Below are 10,288 nucleotides of genomic sequence, written 5' to 3'. Positions count from 1 at the left end.
AGTATAACCTAATATCTACACCTTATTCTTCCAAATTCTATCTATTTTCACTCAAATTTAAGACACGTGACATTTTCTAAAATATGAATATTGTATCTAAATAAAATTGAGAGAAAATTGGACAATTCAAAAGAGGAATTTTATCCATAATTCTTAAGTTGTACATGAATTAGGAAAGTATTCAAATTTAATTTAGAGAAAAACTCAACTACTTATAGTCACAGCCTCTTCTGCTCACTCACATTAACATCTCTCTCATTACATACTCATGATAGAATCATATTTTAAAATGAATCGTGTCAGAATGCCACTAGTAAAACACAAGGCGGACTCTTATGAAGGCGTCCAATGTCTCATAGAAATTGGCAATGTTTCGTCATTTAAGCTCAGGCTAAATCCATCAAATGAGCCATCTTCTAACATCGCTCCATATCAACTTGTTTACCGTATATTGAAGTTTGTTGAAACGGGTGAAGAATACATCCGATCTTTGGAGAATGAATGCAAAAACAACCGTTTAATGCCTATTGATGACTCTAACATCCTGAGGGTACAATAGGGATGTAACTTGAAACTTTTTCGTTCCTTTACGGTTTAAAATTGTGTGAGATACAACAATTTAACATACTTGAGATTTTCAATGATGTGATTGAGGATATAATAGTCTCATGATTGTTCATAGCTATCTAATCAATTGGAGCTTATTGTTTTTACATTAATATTTTAAAATTTGATCTAAATGATAGGTTTTATATTTTAAGGTTCAATCATGATTTGATATTGAACAATGATGATGTCATAATTAATTTAACAGTTAATTAAAATATAAATATAAATATTAAATTTGTAAATTTGAACAAAGTTGACTGAAAATACTATCTAAATTCATTTATCCTACAAATATAATACACAAGATCATATTAAAGGTAAATTCATAAACAAAACATTTTCATGTAAAGAACAATTCTTAATCACAAATAAATTTAGTAAAATATACAAATTCAGTTCTATAAATTATTGAGAGAGTAATAATAATGTTTAGAAAATAAATACGATGGGGAAGGACAAGTATAGCTCGTCCTTGAGTGGTCGTCCATAGAATGTAGGTTACCACGACAATTGGGCCTGCTCCTACTCGTCCATTGTATTATTCATGGTTTGCCTTAAGTTCTTATGAGAAGCCCGTCTAGACTAAGGAAAGTCGTCCAGACATGGACGACCCTTCAATACTTGGGAATATTTCTAAATGCAAGATTTATCTACAAGAGCTTATGAATCAGACCACGCGTAACCATTTTAGTACATGAATAGGATCTTGATTCATCGCTATAACTTCCTGCCAAGCACTTAACTTCCAATGACAATTATAGAAGATAAGAGTAAATATTATAACTTCTATAGCGGTTGTAAGAGTTAAGTGTAAACCTTTAGATTTCCACAAATATGGGGGAAGTTACCAGACAAGTAACCACTCCAAAGCACACTATATAAGCACTTATCCTCATGAAACGAAAGTTCTGATTATTCCTAAAAAAGTTGGAATTCTTGAGTTTGAGAAATAAAACTAGCTTAAGCATAGAAGGGTTCTTGGCCGGTTTACCCCGGTCTCCTTTGATCTTGTGTCACTTTTTTCTTTCAGACCTTCCAAGTAATCACCAGTCCATTGAAACCTGAAGCATTCAGCCTACTGATTTTCTTTGCATCATCAAAATATATATATTTGTTTTTAAAATGAAATATATGTTTTTTATGTTAAAAATTAATATGGAAGCCCGTTTAATTTATGGGTAAATAATATTACTAATAATCAATTTGGACAATCAAGTGTGTTAGTATATATTGGAAACAGGAATGAGCACAGTGCAGTGAAGGTGGGCTGGGCTGTGGTAGAGCATGGATTATTTTAATTTTTTTTTATTTATAAGGAGACTAAGAGCGCGTTTGGATTCGGCTGAAAAAAACTGCGTTTGCGTTTTGTCTGTTTTTTTTTTTTTTTTTTTTTCACGCGTTTTGGAGCGTTTTTGGTGTTGCGGCTACTGTTCAATGAACAGTAGCCGCAAACTTTGACTTTTCAAATTTTTTTGACCAATCACAGCACATCGTGTACTGTTCACGGACCCACAAATTTCACTTTTCAGCAATTTTTTCATTAAAAATGGGTCCCACAATACTATTCACACATTTAAAAATTATTTCGCTACAGTGTTTTTCAGTTTTCAGTTTCAGTTTTCAGTTTTCAGCTGTATCCAAACGGACCCTAAGAGATTAAATGTAAATAAATAATTTTTTTAGGAAACATGTGAATAAATACATTAGTTATTCATTACCTAATACACAAGGATATATAGTATGGTGGTGGGTAGGTAGTTACTGTAATTCTTGTGCATTTTCAGCATTTGCAATTTATCTTAATATTTGTTGCTGAACGTGCTTCACCCCGTTTTTTGTTTTTCAGAAGAAAAAAAAGTTAATAAATCTACCTTAATATTTAAAATTAAAGAGAATTTTCAAATCTCAACGATTATTGAAAAATCCACCCTATTTCAAGTACTAATAACTCCAAATATGACACATAACACTTTCATGTTTAGTTTGGAGGAGAGGGAACCACATCATAAACCAAAGAAAAACTTTATAAGATATTTATGAAAAAGAAAATGATAAAAAGTGTAGTAGATAGAAGGGATGAAAAAAAAAAAAAAAAAGCGCAATTACAAAAAACGATAATTGTAATATATAGAACAATGTCAAAGTAATATTTAAATTAATAAAAATTTGTATTGAGTAGAAATCGTTTTTAACAATGATCATGCAAAAGGATGTCACCCTATATAATAATAATAATAATAAATATCCTATCAAAAAATAATAATAATAATTGTGGGGCCCAATAATTTGTGGCCCTGGCCCATTTTTACATTGGGGCCCAAGGCCCGAGCCGAGGAAGGATATAGCCGAGGACGTATAATAAAAGTCCAAGTAATCTTGAGATATAGCCGAGGACGATTCTGTCCTCGGCATTCTCAAGGTACTCCTGAAAGAAAGGGCAAGAGCGGTATAGGAACAGTTTTCGGGAAAATCTAAAATATCTATGTTGATAGAGAAAGGACCGCTGGACAGTATGGCGACCAAGGACAAAGGGAAAGCTGCCATTACTGCCATTGAATACCCTGCACCTGACAGAACCATGCTCTTCAGCTGTTACAACCACCCCCAACCACTTTGGGTATGGGCTGATGGGACAAGTATCAGTTCTGGAAAGTCAAACCTACACATGGACGTTGGATAAGGGATACAAGTTAATATAAAAGGGGAAGCAAGCAATCCGGGAAAGGGGCTGGGAAAAAAAGGCCAAGAACCAGAACCTCCCAGACCGCCTCAAGGAGAAAGACTCCTCGAGCGAACACGGTTTAATTCTGTATGAACACCACGACTAACCACCGTCTGGTGACCAAGGCCTAGCCTTTCAAACCCACGCTCTAAAAATGATATTGTTTAGGCCTTTTTACGTGCGAACCTAATATCATTTTGGGTCGTTACAATTTAAGTCCTTACAATTGGCGCTGTCTGTAGGGAGGCTTGTGTGTTGGCACAAGCGGTGAGTAGAGAAAGTCTCCCCGTCACTTCCAATGGCCTGTCATAGTGCTCTAGCACAGAGTTCCATTAGGGGTTATGCTTTTTCATTAGGGGCTACGCTTCGAAACGTCAGTAAAGCGGATGGTTCTAGGGGCTTAGCCGAGGGGCTAATCTCCCCAAACCAATATCCCATATCTTGGCTGAGGGGCTAATCTCCCCAAACTTAAAAATCAAGTTTTGGACAGAACCGAGGTATTGCATGATCCTCGGACTCAAACCTATGGGGAAACCAACTACTTGAAAATCAAGTTTTGGACAGAACCGAGGTATTGCATGGTCCTCAGACTCAAACCTATAAGGAAACCAACTATTTGAAAATCAAGTTTTGGACAGAACCAAGATATTGCATGGTCCTCGGACTTAAACCTATGGGGAAACCAACTACTTAAAAATCAAGTTTTTGACAGAACTAAGATATTACATGGTCCTCGGACTCAAACCTATGGGGAAACCAACTACTTGAAAATCAAGTTTTTGACAGAACCAAGGTATTGCATGGTCCTCGGACTCAAACCTATGGGGATATCAACTACTTAAAAATTAAGTTTTGGACAGAACCAAGGTATTGCATGGTCCTCGGACTTAAACCTATGGGGAAACCAACTACTTAAAATAGCTAAGTTTTGGACAGAACCAAGGTATTGCATGGTCCTCGGACTCAAACCTATGGGGAAACCAACTACTTAAAAATCAAGTTTTGGACAGAACCAAGGTATTGTATGGTCCTCGGACTCAAACCTATGGGAAAACCAACTACTTAAAAATCAAGTTTTTGACAGAACCAAGGTATTGCATGGTCCTTAGACTCAAACCTATGGAAAAACCAACCATTTAAGGAGAATTCTAAATTGCTCAGTCCTATAGGATGATTGTCTACTAAAAATTGGATTACGTCCTAGACGGAATGAAGGTCCCAACCTGTCCTCAGATTCTCAGTTCTAAGGGAACCGGTGAAAACGAGTGTTTAAGTTCGGTACGATCACACCTCGGTCCTCGGACCGAATGCCAGAAAGGACTAGGGTTATGAAGGTCGTTAGGAAGGTGGCGAAGCACCCTAGTACTTGGCGACCTGCATGGGCAGTTCATTTTGGGATACACACCCTCAGATGATTACCTCCTGCACAGCACCGAGCATTCAGCCATCATCTCGGTTAGTTTGGGGTATGCAACCCTTTTTCATGTCGGCACTATTGTGCCGAATAGTTTCAATAAGCTCAGAAATAATATCTTTTTCTTAATAAGGGTTTCTGCCCTAGATATCGTTTTTTCATGTCGGCACTATTGTGCCGAATAGTTTCAATAAGCTCAGAAATAATATCTTTTTCTTAATAAGGGTTTCTGCCCTAGATATCGTTTTTTCATGTCGGCACTATTGTGCCGAATAGTTTCAATAAGCTCAGAAATAATATCTTTTTCTTAATAAGGGTTTCTGCCCTAGATATCGTTTTTTCATGTCGGCATTATTGTGTCGAATAGTTTCAATAAGCTCAGAATAATATCTTTTTCTTAATATGGGTTTCTGCCCTAAGCATCATTCAGAATATAAAAATAAAAGGAAATCATATGATAGCACATCTATTTACGGCATAACCACTGCAGAAAAGAAAGAATATATAGAATAAAATAATGTCAACTTTTATTAATGTAAAGAAGCAGAACAGCGTACAATGAGGGGCTTAAACAAGCCTATATAGGAAGCTAATTACCAAAGCAAAAAAAAAAAATAATAATAATAATAATACAATGAAACGACAAATCTTTCTAAACTCTACTCCAGTAGCGACCGTGTATGAGAGGGAGACCCCCTTTGATGGATGAGGAGAAGAAAAGGAAGAAGTAAAAGCACCAGGATGGATCTGGTGATGAGAAAGAAGAAGAAGGGGAGGCAAAAGGAGGCACCAGTGAAGGAAGAAAGGAGGAAGTAGGGATACTTAGTCCCTACATCAGCCCTGACTCCTAACACTCTGGTGCCATATTAGCTATGCTCATAGGGGAGCGGATGGTACTGATGATGAGCAACCCCAGCTCAAGTGCACCAAAAGCTTGATGCGATTATCTCCTGCTTCGGATTTTGGTTGAAGGAGGATGAGAAATGTCTTGAGTCTCTGCCAACCCTGCCCTGACCAAGCCATCTTAAACTTCGGAGGGACACGGTGCTTTTGGAAAGGATGTGGTCTCATCACCCCCGTTTCTACCTCAGACATATCACACTATAAGATTTAACTGTGCTGATAAGGAAAACTTTGAGCGCAGCTTGAGGTTTAAGGCTTTAGAAAGGTCAAAGGGTCTTTATGCAAAGGAAGTACCCTCTCATCTGACTTCTTATATGGAAGGTAAGTTTAGTGGCATTTAATCTGTACAGATTTCCAAGAAGAGCTGCAAACGATATAGTGTCTGTTCAACTCCCCAATGTCATCTATAATTGTCAGATTTGATTGGCCTCGTAAAGGAAATTTATTAAAGACGTGCCTCGTACGCTAAAACGGCAAGAGCGCATCGTGTGTAAATCTAGAAGAATGTCTCGTAACCCGGCGCATTTCCTAAGCAGATGAAGAGACACCAACATTAATGAAGGGAAAAGCTAAACGAACCGTAATAAAAGCTTGGCATCACCAAAACCCTCCTCTCCGACCAAGAGGTCGGACAGCAGGATTTTGAGGGGCTATTGTGGGGCCCAATAATTTATGGCCCTGGCCCATTTTTACATTGGGGCCCAAGGCCCGAGCTGAGGAGGATATAGCCGAGGACGTATAATAAAAGTCCAAGTAATCTTGAGATATAACCGAGGACGATTCTGTCCTCGACATTCTCAAGGTACTCCTGAAAGAAAGGACAAGAGCGGTATAGGAACAGTTTTGGGAAAAATCTAAAATATCTATGTTGATAGAGAAAGGACCGCTGGACAATATGGCGACCAAGGACAAAGGGAAAGCTGCCATTACTGCCATTGAATACTCTGCACCTGACAGAACCATGCTCTTCAACTTTTACAACCATCCCCAACCACTTTGGGTATGGGCTGATGGGACAAGTATCAGTCCTGGAAAGTCGAACCTATACGTGGACATTGGATAAGGGATACAAGCTAATATAAAAGGGGAAGCAAGCAATCTGGGAAAGGGGCTGGGAAAAAAAGGCCAAGAACCAGAGCCTCCCAGACCGCCTCAAGGAGAAAGACTCCTCGAGCGAACACGGTTTAATTCTGTATGAATACCACGACTAACCACCGACTGGTGACCAAGACCTAGCTTTTCAAACCCACGCTCTAAAAATGATATTGTTTGAGCCTTTTTACGTGCGAACCCAATATCATTTTGGGTCGTTACAAATTGAGTCTTTACAATAATAAATAACATATGTGAGAAACATCCTGAAAAAAAGTATTGAAATTTATAAAAATCACAACAGTGACTAATATACATTTATGGAATTGAAATACTTCCCAACTAAATTGAAAGTTAAGCTTAAGTGTTGAATGGTAGCACTGAACCAATAAAATATTTACATCAACCACTCAACCACCTTCGAAGTCCCAAAACCACAAATCAAATTTACTATATTTGAGGATAACCAATCTGAGACCACACTATATTTGAAGATTAATTAGCTTTAGGTTGTTATGCTGTTTCAGCAGAGCATCAAATGTTTTAATTTTGTGTTAATTTTAGTAGTTTTGTAGAACTCTCTAATCGAACTACTTTAGGAAAATTTGATGGTGTTAGACTTGGGCAGTCATTATACGGTAAGGATTTTATGATAGGGTAGTGTTTGTTACACACTCTATTATACATCCATTTTTGGAACTAAAATCGTGAGTTAAAGATACGATTTTAAAATTGAAATCATGTTTTTAACTCACAACTTTAGTTCAAATTAATGTTTGTGTAATAAGGTGTAACTATTTTTATCTTTTTATGTTATGTACCAAATTGTATTAAGCATTCGAATTGTTTTAATTCACAGATTTCTCACAGAACTGTTTTTGTAGTAGCCTTAGCTCAGGTTGAATTTTGTAAATCTATGTGGCAGGGTTCCTTTTTGGCCATACGCAAAGCTGATTTGACGAGCTCTTTGGTGATCCCATACTTCAATGGTGCTCTGCATGTGTAATGGCAAATGTAATGCTTATTTTAAACTACTACTGAGATTGGCTTTATCTCCCCCTGTGTAGTTATTAATTTAAAGTTTAAACTCACTTGATTTTCATTGTATCCTGTTAGCTAGGTACATGAGCACAATATTATCCCCTAAAAATATTAAGAAAATTAGTTTTTAGTTTAAATAGGTTTGGATGGAAAATCATGTTTTAAACTTACAATTTATTTATTTATTTTTAAAATTAAAGCCAAAAAAAAAATAGAAAAAAAAAAAAGGATTCGGGTTGGGTCTTTGCATCCACAAGCAAGAAATTTGGGTACAGGTGGTAATCGAGTTTTGGGTTTCAAGTATCCAGGATAAAACTTTCAGGTTGGATTTATGTATATCCAATCCAAACCTGGGCCATGGTCATCCCTAACTGGGCCTTATCCACCAATAGATAACCTAGTTGGTCAAAAGAATAGAGATGTCTCCATTAGAAATTTAGAAAGATTATGAGATTTCAGTTAAGTTACAATAGTTTAGGCAAAAGCTTGGCCAAACTCTAATGGGAATTTTTTTTTAATTATTATTTTTGGGGAAAGGGATGCTTTGCTGTATTATTGAACGCATCATTATGCTCCAAATCACATATATTAGTTTTTTTTTTTTTTTTTATAGAAGAAAATCACATATATTAGTTCTAAAGTTGCTAGATACTGATTGAATTAATTAAGGCGAGACAACAAAAGTTATTAATAGTTTATTATGAATTCTCATTCCACTTAAATAAGTTCATATCACCCTTACTTCAAGAACAATCAAAGTTATCAATAGCTAGCTTAAAATACTAAGACAATCATGATACTAGACTTGGGTCTCTGACTCCCAAAATTAGTATATGTATTATTATAAATTTATAACTACTATATAGTATCCGTTCGAGACAAGCTGAAAATTTCAGCTTATTTGCAATTTTAACTTATTTATGCTACTATTTATGGGTCACACTACACTTTTTGGTATTATTTATGGGTCCTACTAACTTTTACCTTTATTCACTGTACTTTCAACAAAAAGTTTTCAGTTTCAACTAAATAAGCTGTTTCCAAATGGACACTAAGGGTCCGTTTGGATACCGTTGAAAATTAAAAACATTATAGCAAAATAATTTTTAAATATGTGAATAGTACCGTATGACCCATTTTTAATGAAAGTTTTCTTGAAAAAAAAAAAGTTTGTGGGTCCCATGAACAGTGCACGGACCCACTGGAAAGCATTGTCCACCGCTTATTTTGCTAGTTAAAGAGGTAGTGGGTCCCGTGCACAGTGCATGGGACCCACTGACAGACAACATCCCAGCGCTTCTCAATAAAAAAAAATTAAAAAAAGAAGAAGAAGAAAGAAAACGCAAACCCAGCACCAGAAATGCGTCTCCAAACACATATTAAGTCATTTATTATCTTAGAAAATATGACCAAATCATCTCCTAATAATACTCTCAAATCAACCATCAAATGGGCTTAGCATGCTGGAAGCAATAACCTACAAGAATTTTTATTTTTTTTTTATACAAGATAAAATTTCTACTCTAATCTAATCTAAGTGCATATGTGTGTGAAGCTCTTTTCTGGAGACTTGAATCCTGGTCATTGTCCCCCACACCCCACAAGTATTTATACTTATGAAGTGACCACTACACCAAAAGTGTGTGATGGTAGAATTATTAATTTTTAAATCAGTGATAACTCACTATTTCAATTATAAATATAGAAAGAAATTAATGTTGTAGGGTCCTTAGGTCCAGAAGTGCATTATTTATTCATATGTTGGGCCTTGGCCCAAGCCAAGAATAAAGATCCGCCCGAGGATGAGATGTCTTCGTCAAAGGAAGATTGCACTGATGAATAAAAGGTGGGGTTTGGTCCTAAAGGCTCCGGAAAGTGTGCCGAGGATGAAAACTTCCTCGGTCGAACTTGGTTGAGGTCCTGGAAAATGGATTGACAACAAAGATGACAATCCTTGAAATTCATTTGGGGTGGACAAGCATTGCAAAGATATGAGATAAGGATGAGCCCCAAAAATATCTGGGGAGAAAGCTGCTGCCTCCGCATTAAATGCACTGCAACTAATCTCGTGACCGCATTAATGTAGAAGTGATACTTGAACAGTGTATTTCAATCTTACAATTACTACTTGAAGACTTATGAGAAGGGCTGATGGGACAAGTATCAGCCCTAACCATCTAGCATACAGGTGGACGGTGGAGATAAAAGGGGAAGTGAGTATAAAAGAAGATGAGAAAGAACAAGGAAAGGGATCGGAAATTTGAGAGAAGAAATACTGTAACAATCCACAATCAAATTTGTAACGCTATCTAAAAACATTATATCAGAATTATTGTCCTCGGATTTCACTGAGGACGTTCTTTCTTCATTTCATAATAGTCCATTTTTATCTTTTTGCCATCAAAGCCTATCTATATCGTTGTTTGATCAACTAAAGCCCAGTTTTCCAACCCATTCCTCTATAAATACATTGTTTTGGGCTTCTTGGGCCTAAGTCCGTCCATGTG

Source organism: Quercus robur, chromosome 1 (assembly GCF_932294415.1).
Source record: "Quercus robur chromosome 1, dhQueRobu3.1, whole genome shotgun sequence".
Classification (NCBI taxonomy): Eukaryota; Viridiplantae; Streptophyta; class Magnoliopsida; order Fagales; family Fagaceae; genus Quercus; species Quercus robur.
The sequence above is the reverse complement of the archived record's forward strand: the minus strand, read 5'-3'. Positions refer to the sequence as shown.